Source organism: Procambarus clarkii, chromosome 60, assembly GCF_040958095.1.
Source record: "Procambarus clarkii isolate CNS0578487 chromosome 60, FALCON_Pclarkii_2.0, whole genome shotgun sequence".
In the NCBI taxonomy this organism is placed as follows: Eukaryota; Metazoa; Arthropoda; class Malacostraca; order Decapoda; family Cambaridae; genus Procambarus; species Procambarus clarkii.
Genome location: NC_091209.1, coordinates 14,873,774 through 14,881,273, shown reverse-complemented (window position 1 = coordinate 14,881,273; position 7,500 = coordinate 14,873,774). Strand labels below are relative to the sequence as shown.

The 7,500-nt window shown below is 41.9% G+C and overlaps 1 long non-coding RNA gene across 1 annotated transcript in view; it reads right to left on the bottom strand.

Moving 5' to 3' along the window:
- LOC138353979 (uncharacterized) overlaps positions 1-764 on the bottom strand; it is a 44,232-nt gene extending 43,468 nt beyond the window's left edge. Inside the window, exon 1 of the long non-coding RNA XR_011223352.1 lies at positions 688-764. This is a non-coding gene — a long non-coding RNA (uncharacterized lncRNA). The remainder of the gene's footprint in view (positions 1-687) is intronic.
- Positions 765-7,500: the final 6,736 nt, after the last annotated feature.

The window sequence follows — 7,500 nt, the reverse complement described above, 5'->3', positions numbered from 1 at the left end:
AAATCCTAGTGCCAGGACAGGCTAAAATCCTAGTGCCCGGGCAGGTTAAATTCCTAGTGCCAGGCCAGGCTAAAATCCTAGTGTCAGGACAGGCTAAAATCCTAGTGTCAGGACAGGCTAAAATCCTAGTGTCAGGACAGGCTAAAATCCTAGTGTCAGGACAGGCTAAAATTCTAGTGCCCGGGCAGGTTAAAATCCTAGTGCCAGGCCAGGCTAAAATCCTAGTGCCCGGGCAGGCTAAAATCCTAGTGCCAGGCCAGGCTAAAATCCTAGTGCCAAGGCAGGTTAAAATCCTAGTGCCAGGCCAGGCTAAAATCCTAGTGGCAGGACAGGCTAAAATCCTAGCTCCAGGACAGGCTAAAATCCTAGTGTCAGGACAGGATAAAATCCTAGTGCCAGGACACGCTAAAATCCTAGCTCTAGGACTGGCTAAAATCCTAGTGTCAGGACAGGCTAAAATCCTAGTGCCAGGACAGATTAAAATCCTAGTGCCAGGACGGATAAAATCCTAGTGCCAGGACGGATAAAATCCTAGTGTCAGGACAGGCTAAAATCCTAGTGCCAGGACCAGCACAAGCTCGTCGTGGGAAGTCAGAAAGATGGCCTTCCCTCCCCCCCCAAAAAAAATACCCAATGCGATTATTTATCATCTTACGAAATACCTCGAACACTGATGAACTTACTAACCTTCTCAGATTACAATGGTGTGCCCCATTGAGAAAAGGAGTACAAGTGTCGGTGTATGTGTCCCTCGTGACTCTCAGTGCTACACTGACTCTCACTGACCTCAGCAACCGATATCCATCGAGAGACGTGTGTGAAACTATGTTCTAAATTGCATTTTTATTGTAAACAAATTTGTAAAAAAATATACGTTTTGTTAAATTGCATGTTTTTTATATTTATAATGAATGGTATTATAAATTAAAAATTGTGTATAAATATATATGAAGTATATGTGAATGGATACAGCAACTATAGTTTCCTTGGCGGGAGAAGGTGAGGCGGCGCCATTATTAGTGTGCTCTTGACTGTGACAAGTGGACGCGTTCAACCGTTCCTCACCCGTCGTTCACGGACCATATTGAAAAACCTACATCACCGTAAACATTCACTACTCTATACACACGCTTTGTGCTTGTTTGAACATAAACCAGTGTGAACTTGACGTGAATTCACGTAAAATTACTGACCGGAGCCCGCTGCGCAGGCCGGCTCCACCGTATATAATGTATATCTTGCTCTATAGCCCTGCCAAGGTCATTAATACATAATTATATTCACCCCCAACACGTACATTTGTACCCAGATTCCTTCATACTCGTCCTGACATCTTCAGCTTCATCGTAAACCCACCAAGGAAAAGATGGAGGAAAAGATGGACCGGCGACTTCAACACAGGTAAATACCATTATATGTTCTTGGCCCTTCTCATATCTTTGTGTTGACACCTCTTACAGACCGGATAACGGGCATCAGCTGTCCGCACACACACACACACACACACACACACTGCTCTTTCCATCCTCTATATCGTTTTAGCCTATATTTAAAACGAGTTAAGTTAATCTTGATAAACATTAGCAATCTCTGAAGACTCCAAAATCAAGATGACCTTCCTTGGAGCCTCGACCAACAAGCAAGCAAGCAGTTTACATGAGATTTCTGGCCTTTGCAACATCAACAGGTATGTCATTACTCACGTAAAGATCAGATATCTTTGTTTAATTATCACTGGTACAGGAGTTATTTGCATGAGTGTAAATAAATGTATTTCTTCATGATAACCATCAATACTTTTATGATACTCTAACGCTTGAGAACAGCCATTACGCTGCAAGGGGGTGAAACAATATTTTATTAGGATATCATGTTTACACGGGTCAGCGAAGTATGGTCAATTCGTACACAAGCGTTTCGGGAAAAGCTCGTTTTCTGATTGTCAAAACCGAATATATACAGTATATGGTATGTTCACTCAGAATGAGTGACGCTGCCCAATATTGTCACTATGCCGGTATGTTCACTCACAGGATGAGTGACGCTGCCCAATACTGTCACTATGGTGGTATGTTCACTCAGAATGAGTGACGCTGCCCAATATTGTCACTATGCCGGTATGTTCACTCACAGGATGAGTGACGCTTGCCAATACTGTCACTATGGTGGTATGTTCACTCACAAGATGAGTGATGCTGCCCAATACTGTCACTATGGTGGTATGTTCACTCACAGGATGAGTGACGCTGCCCAATATTGTCACTATGGTGGTATGTTCACTCACAGGATGAGTGACGCTGCACAATATTGTCACTATGGTGGTATGTTCACTCACAGGATGAGTGACGCTGCCCAATATTGTCACTATGGTGGTATGTTCACTCACAGGATGAGTGACGCTGCACAATATTGTCACTATGGTGGTATGTTCACTCACAGGATGAGTGACGCTGCACAATATTGTCACTATGGTGGTATGTTCACTCACAGGATGAGTGACGCTGCACAATATTGTCACTATGGTGGTATGTTCACTCACAGGATGAGTGACGCTGCCCAATATTGTCACTATGGTGGTATGTTCACTCACAGGATGAGTGACGCTGCACAATATTGTCACTATGGTGGTATGTTCACTCACAGGATGAGTGACGCTGCACAATATTGTCACTATGGTGGTATGTTCACTCACAGGATGAGTGACGCTGCACAATAAACTCGCCCTTCGAGACAAAATTAAGAAATATATATATCGTCAGGTTAGGTTAGCTTAACTTAGGTTAGATTAGGATGTATTAACTAAATTTATGTTAGGTTTGTCTGAATCAGGTTTTGTTTGCTTAGGTTAGGTTTGATAAGGCTAGGTAACTTTTACAATATGTTGGAAAACCGTTTTTGTTGGCGAACAACAACCTGCAGCCACCAGCAACAGTATACTGTATCAGAATCTCGAACAGGTAGGTTTGACAATAATGAATTTACGGCACTTTGATTACATGCTCCATAAACATGCTTGGTTGTACAAGAAAGTAGTTTCAATTATTATTATTATTATTATTATTATTATTATTATTATTATTATTATTATTATTATTATTATTATCATTATTATTATTATTATTGCTGCTGCTGGAATATAGTCCAGCTAATGTATTTATTAAATTGGTAATGTTGACTCTAGGATCTACAGCATTTGTAATATGGTAAGTTTTACAAAATACAATTAAAATTGTATGCTTGAATTATTATCATTACTAATTGTTTTATTGGTAATAAAGTTTAGAAATACTTGCATATGAATGTTTAATTATGGTCATGTTTTGACTCTTAACAAAATATAAGAATGAATATATTAATAGCCTTGCCCCACACTGCATGACCTTGCCACACATTCCATAGCCTAGCCACATTCTGCATGACCTAGGCACACTCAATAGACTAGCCACATTCTGCATGTCTTAGCCACATTCGCCATCGCCTAGCTACATTTGCCATAGCCTAGCTACATTCGTCATATCGTAATACGTCATATTGCGTAATAGTGGCTTTAGGCATTGTATGTACTAGCTCTATCTATAAAGCCAACAAACTTTGTAAAATCTCTTTATGTATGTACCTTTACCTAAATAAAAAATATTATTATTATTATTATTATTATTATTATAATCTAGCCACACTCTGCAAGATATTGCCTCACACACTCCATGATCTAGCCGCTCTCTTCAATGCCTAGTCACACACTGCGTGAACTATCCACACTTTCCATAGCCTAGCCACACACTAAAAATTCTGTCCACACTCCCCATAGCCTAGCCACACACTGCATGAAATATCCACACTTTCCATAGCCTAGCCACACACTAAATAATCTATCCACACTCCCCATAGCCTAGCTACACACTGAATGTAACCTATCCACAATTTCTATAGCCTAATCACACTCTGCATGACTTAGCAACACCCCATAGCCTTGCTACACAATGCATAACCTAGCCACACGCCCCAGAGCCTAGCCACACTCTGAATGACCTAACTACATTCCCACATCCACCATACTCCCGCATCCAAGCCACACTCCTCATATTCTAGCCACACCCCCGAGGTACCTATTATTTTGGTAGTAAACGTTGCATCAGAAGTAAGTGAATGTGCTCAAAGGTCCGGTGTTTATCTCTATATGGACAGTTGCCACATAATGTGCTTAAATATAATACCGAATTCAAATCACAACAGAGAAGCGAAAACAAATATCTGAGCGCTTTCGTGTTTTTATGAACATCATAAGACTGAAATATTAATATATACAGAATATATATTATAGAATTTGATATATATATAGAATTTGTATATATACATACAAACTTGGTCTTGCATAACTGTTGCACTCTAGAATATTTTCTGGCTTAAGAAAACTCTTGCTCAAGATTTCTAGAATGTTAGAATTTTCTGTCAAATTAGATTTTTTTGCTGGAATAAACAAGGTCATTTCTAAGGTTTGAAAAGACTTGTGGGGATGGGCAAGGTTTTTCTCAGGTTATGTTAGTTACAAAGATTTTCTGAGGCTAGCTAGATTTTTTTGTTTAGTAGGCTACTTTTTCCCGATGTTAGGAGAGATTTTTGTAGAAATAGACGAGGCTTTTCTGAAGTTAGCCTAAGCTTTTGTGAGGTTAGTAAAGCTTTGATGTTAGTTGAGACTTTTAAACGTGCACAGACAAGGCTTTCCTCGGGTCAAGGTGGGACTTGTTGGAAAATCGAAGTTTTTGTCAGGCTTAACTTTTATCGGTGTATGCAAGTCTTTTCTTGGTCAATGCTTGACTTGTGTATGGATAAGCTAGGCTTTTCTGAGTTTTATAGATTTTGGATAGGATTTGCAAGGCTTGTTTTTAAGCTAGTCTAGACTTTTGTAGAGAGGCAAGTCCTTACTGAGGTTAGGCTGGAATTCACTGAGAATAAATAAACCTTTCTGAGGCTGTGCTAGACTTTTCAGGGGTTAGGCAAGGTATTTCTAAGGCAATGCTTGACTTTTGTGGAAATAGTCAAGGCCTTTCTGAGGTCAGATTAAATTTCTGTGGAGGTAGACATGCTCCACAGTTGTGGAGAGAAAGAAAACAAACGCTTGTGATGAAAGGTTAGACTTTTGTGGAAATAGGCAAAACTTTATGTGCCTTTGTAAATGTTAATGTTGGTAAAGGTTGGGTTTGATAACAGTGGTGGTGGGGATGGTGGTGAGCCAATTAAGGTGACGCTTTATATGGCGTACACCTTGTCAGTCGCAGCTGTGAGGGGATGGGGCCTGGGGTGATGTGAGAGGGGGGAGGGGGTAGGTGAGGTGCGTGTTGGGGGTGGGGTAAGGGAAGGGCGTTATTCGTGGGTTGTTTTACTGAAATGTGGAGGGATAGGTGAGGTGCATGGGGGAAGGGCTAGGGAACCAAGGTGCCAGGTATGGTGTGAAGGGCCAGTTGCGTGTTGGGTGATTGACGGGAGGGGCCAGTTGTTGTGAAGTGTGCTTGGTGGGGGTGGGGGGGGGACTTAGGTGAGGGGCGAGGTGTGTTGCAGGGGAAGGGGGAGATGAGAGGCAAGGGGAGGTGGGGGTGGGGGACCCAGAAGAGGATGAAGCTGAAGGAGATCAAACTTGTGTCTGCCTCAAGGAGGGGTGGAGGAGGAGGGGGAGTTGCATGAGTGCCTCCTCATCTGTATTCATCTATTTGTGCTTGCAGGATCATGCTCTTAGCTCTTTGGCCCCACCTCTCCAGCCGTCGGTTGTCTTTTGTACTGTCTCCCGACCTGTTTTCTGTCATATCCACAATATATTACACGTTCCCAGGATGCAGCCCACAACAGGTGTCTAACTCCCAGGTACCCAGCTGATGCGCGGTGGACAGTGCAGTTGATGAAAGGCGACGCTGCCCAATTGTTTCTGTCCCGTCTGGAAACTGAACCTGAGTCCGTCGAGTTTGTGTGTGTGTGTATTTACTATTTGTATTTAATATTTGTATATCAAACTATTAGCTCTTGGACCCCGTCTTTCTAACCAATCTATTTTTCCTCTATTTTATCTACCTCATATATTTCTCTCTAACACACACACACACACATCCCCCAGGAAGCAGCCAGTAGCAGCTGTCTAACTCCCAGGTACCTATTTACTGATAGGTGAACAGGTGCATCAGGGTGAAAGGATATCTACCCATTTGTTTCTGTCTCTGCCGAGGATCGAAACCTAACCCTTAGGACTACGACCTCAGAGCGCTGTCCACTCAGTCTCGAGGCCCCTCGTGTGTACTCGCCTATTTGTGTCTGCAGGATCGAGCATTGACTCTTGGGTCCCAACCTGACAACCCCCTCTATGGATGTGTGTGTATGTGGGAATGTTGATCGTTTGGTTTTGGTTGTCAGGGAATAGTGGGTTCAGGGAGTAATGGTTGTCAAGGAGTAGTGGTTGCCAGGGAGTAATGGTTGTCAAGGAGTAGTGGTTGCCAGGGGGTATTGGTTGTAAAGGGGGGGGTTGTCAGGGGTTATGGTTGTCACGGAGTTGTCGTTATCATCCTCAGTGCTCACCCTCCTCTTGTGGCGTCTCGTCATAGTCCCATTTCTGGTGAATAGTTGATTTTTGTTGACCTTGTCAAATCCCAGTGGCTAAGTATCTTGTAAGTCGTAATCATGTCCTGTGTGTCTCCATTTATAAAGTGTTGGGAAGTTTAGCTTTCTTTTTTAAGTTTACGTTTTTATCATACTCTATTTTTGCTGTTCTCTGATCTCCATGTTGTATAAAATATAATAAAGAATACCATTTTAGTTTTTGTGATAACGTCGGAAATGTTTGTCAAGCCTTGTATATGGCTAAATATTTATCAGTTTAATTGATTTCTTCTTAAATATAGCACTACAGGTCTAGCACAAGGCTTCAAGAGTGAATGTTACAGTAACCTACATGCAACTGGCCTCCTCTCTCCTCTTATTATAGCCACCTTGCATTTGTTTTGGTTGAACTCTAATAGCCAGGTCTTCGTTCCTGTTTGTCCACGTCCTGCATATTTGTCCAGAGCTCTTTTATTTCAGTTTCCTTTAGTTTTCCAGTAACACTACGCATTAACAGTAAGGGAGTTGGGGAGGGCCTTTGTATACATCACCAATAATATGTCCTCAGGAAATTGGTCCAAGGACGACTTGCTTTTTTCTGTTTTCTTGAACATCAGCGTTGCCTTCCTAATATACCAACTTGTTCCGGAGGCTCTAGAGGCCTTCCTAGTAATATACAGTTAACTTATAATTTCTTCTTCTGATCTAAGATGTCAAAGCCGCTTAGAATCTTGTGCTAACCTCCTCATAAACTTGCTATTTTTCGTGAACAACAAACTCACCATCTAATAACAGTATTTCTTGATTCTTTTTTTTTTGGGGGGGGGGTAGATTTTTCTTGTCATGTGTGTCTGGAGTAGAATGGCTGTCACTTCCTGGAGTGAGGTGTCATGAAGAACTGTGCCATGTGTGTAAAGGGAA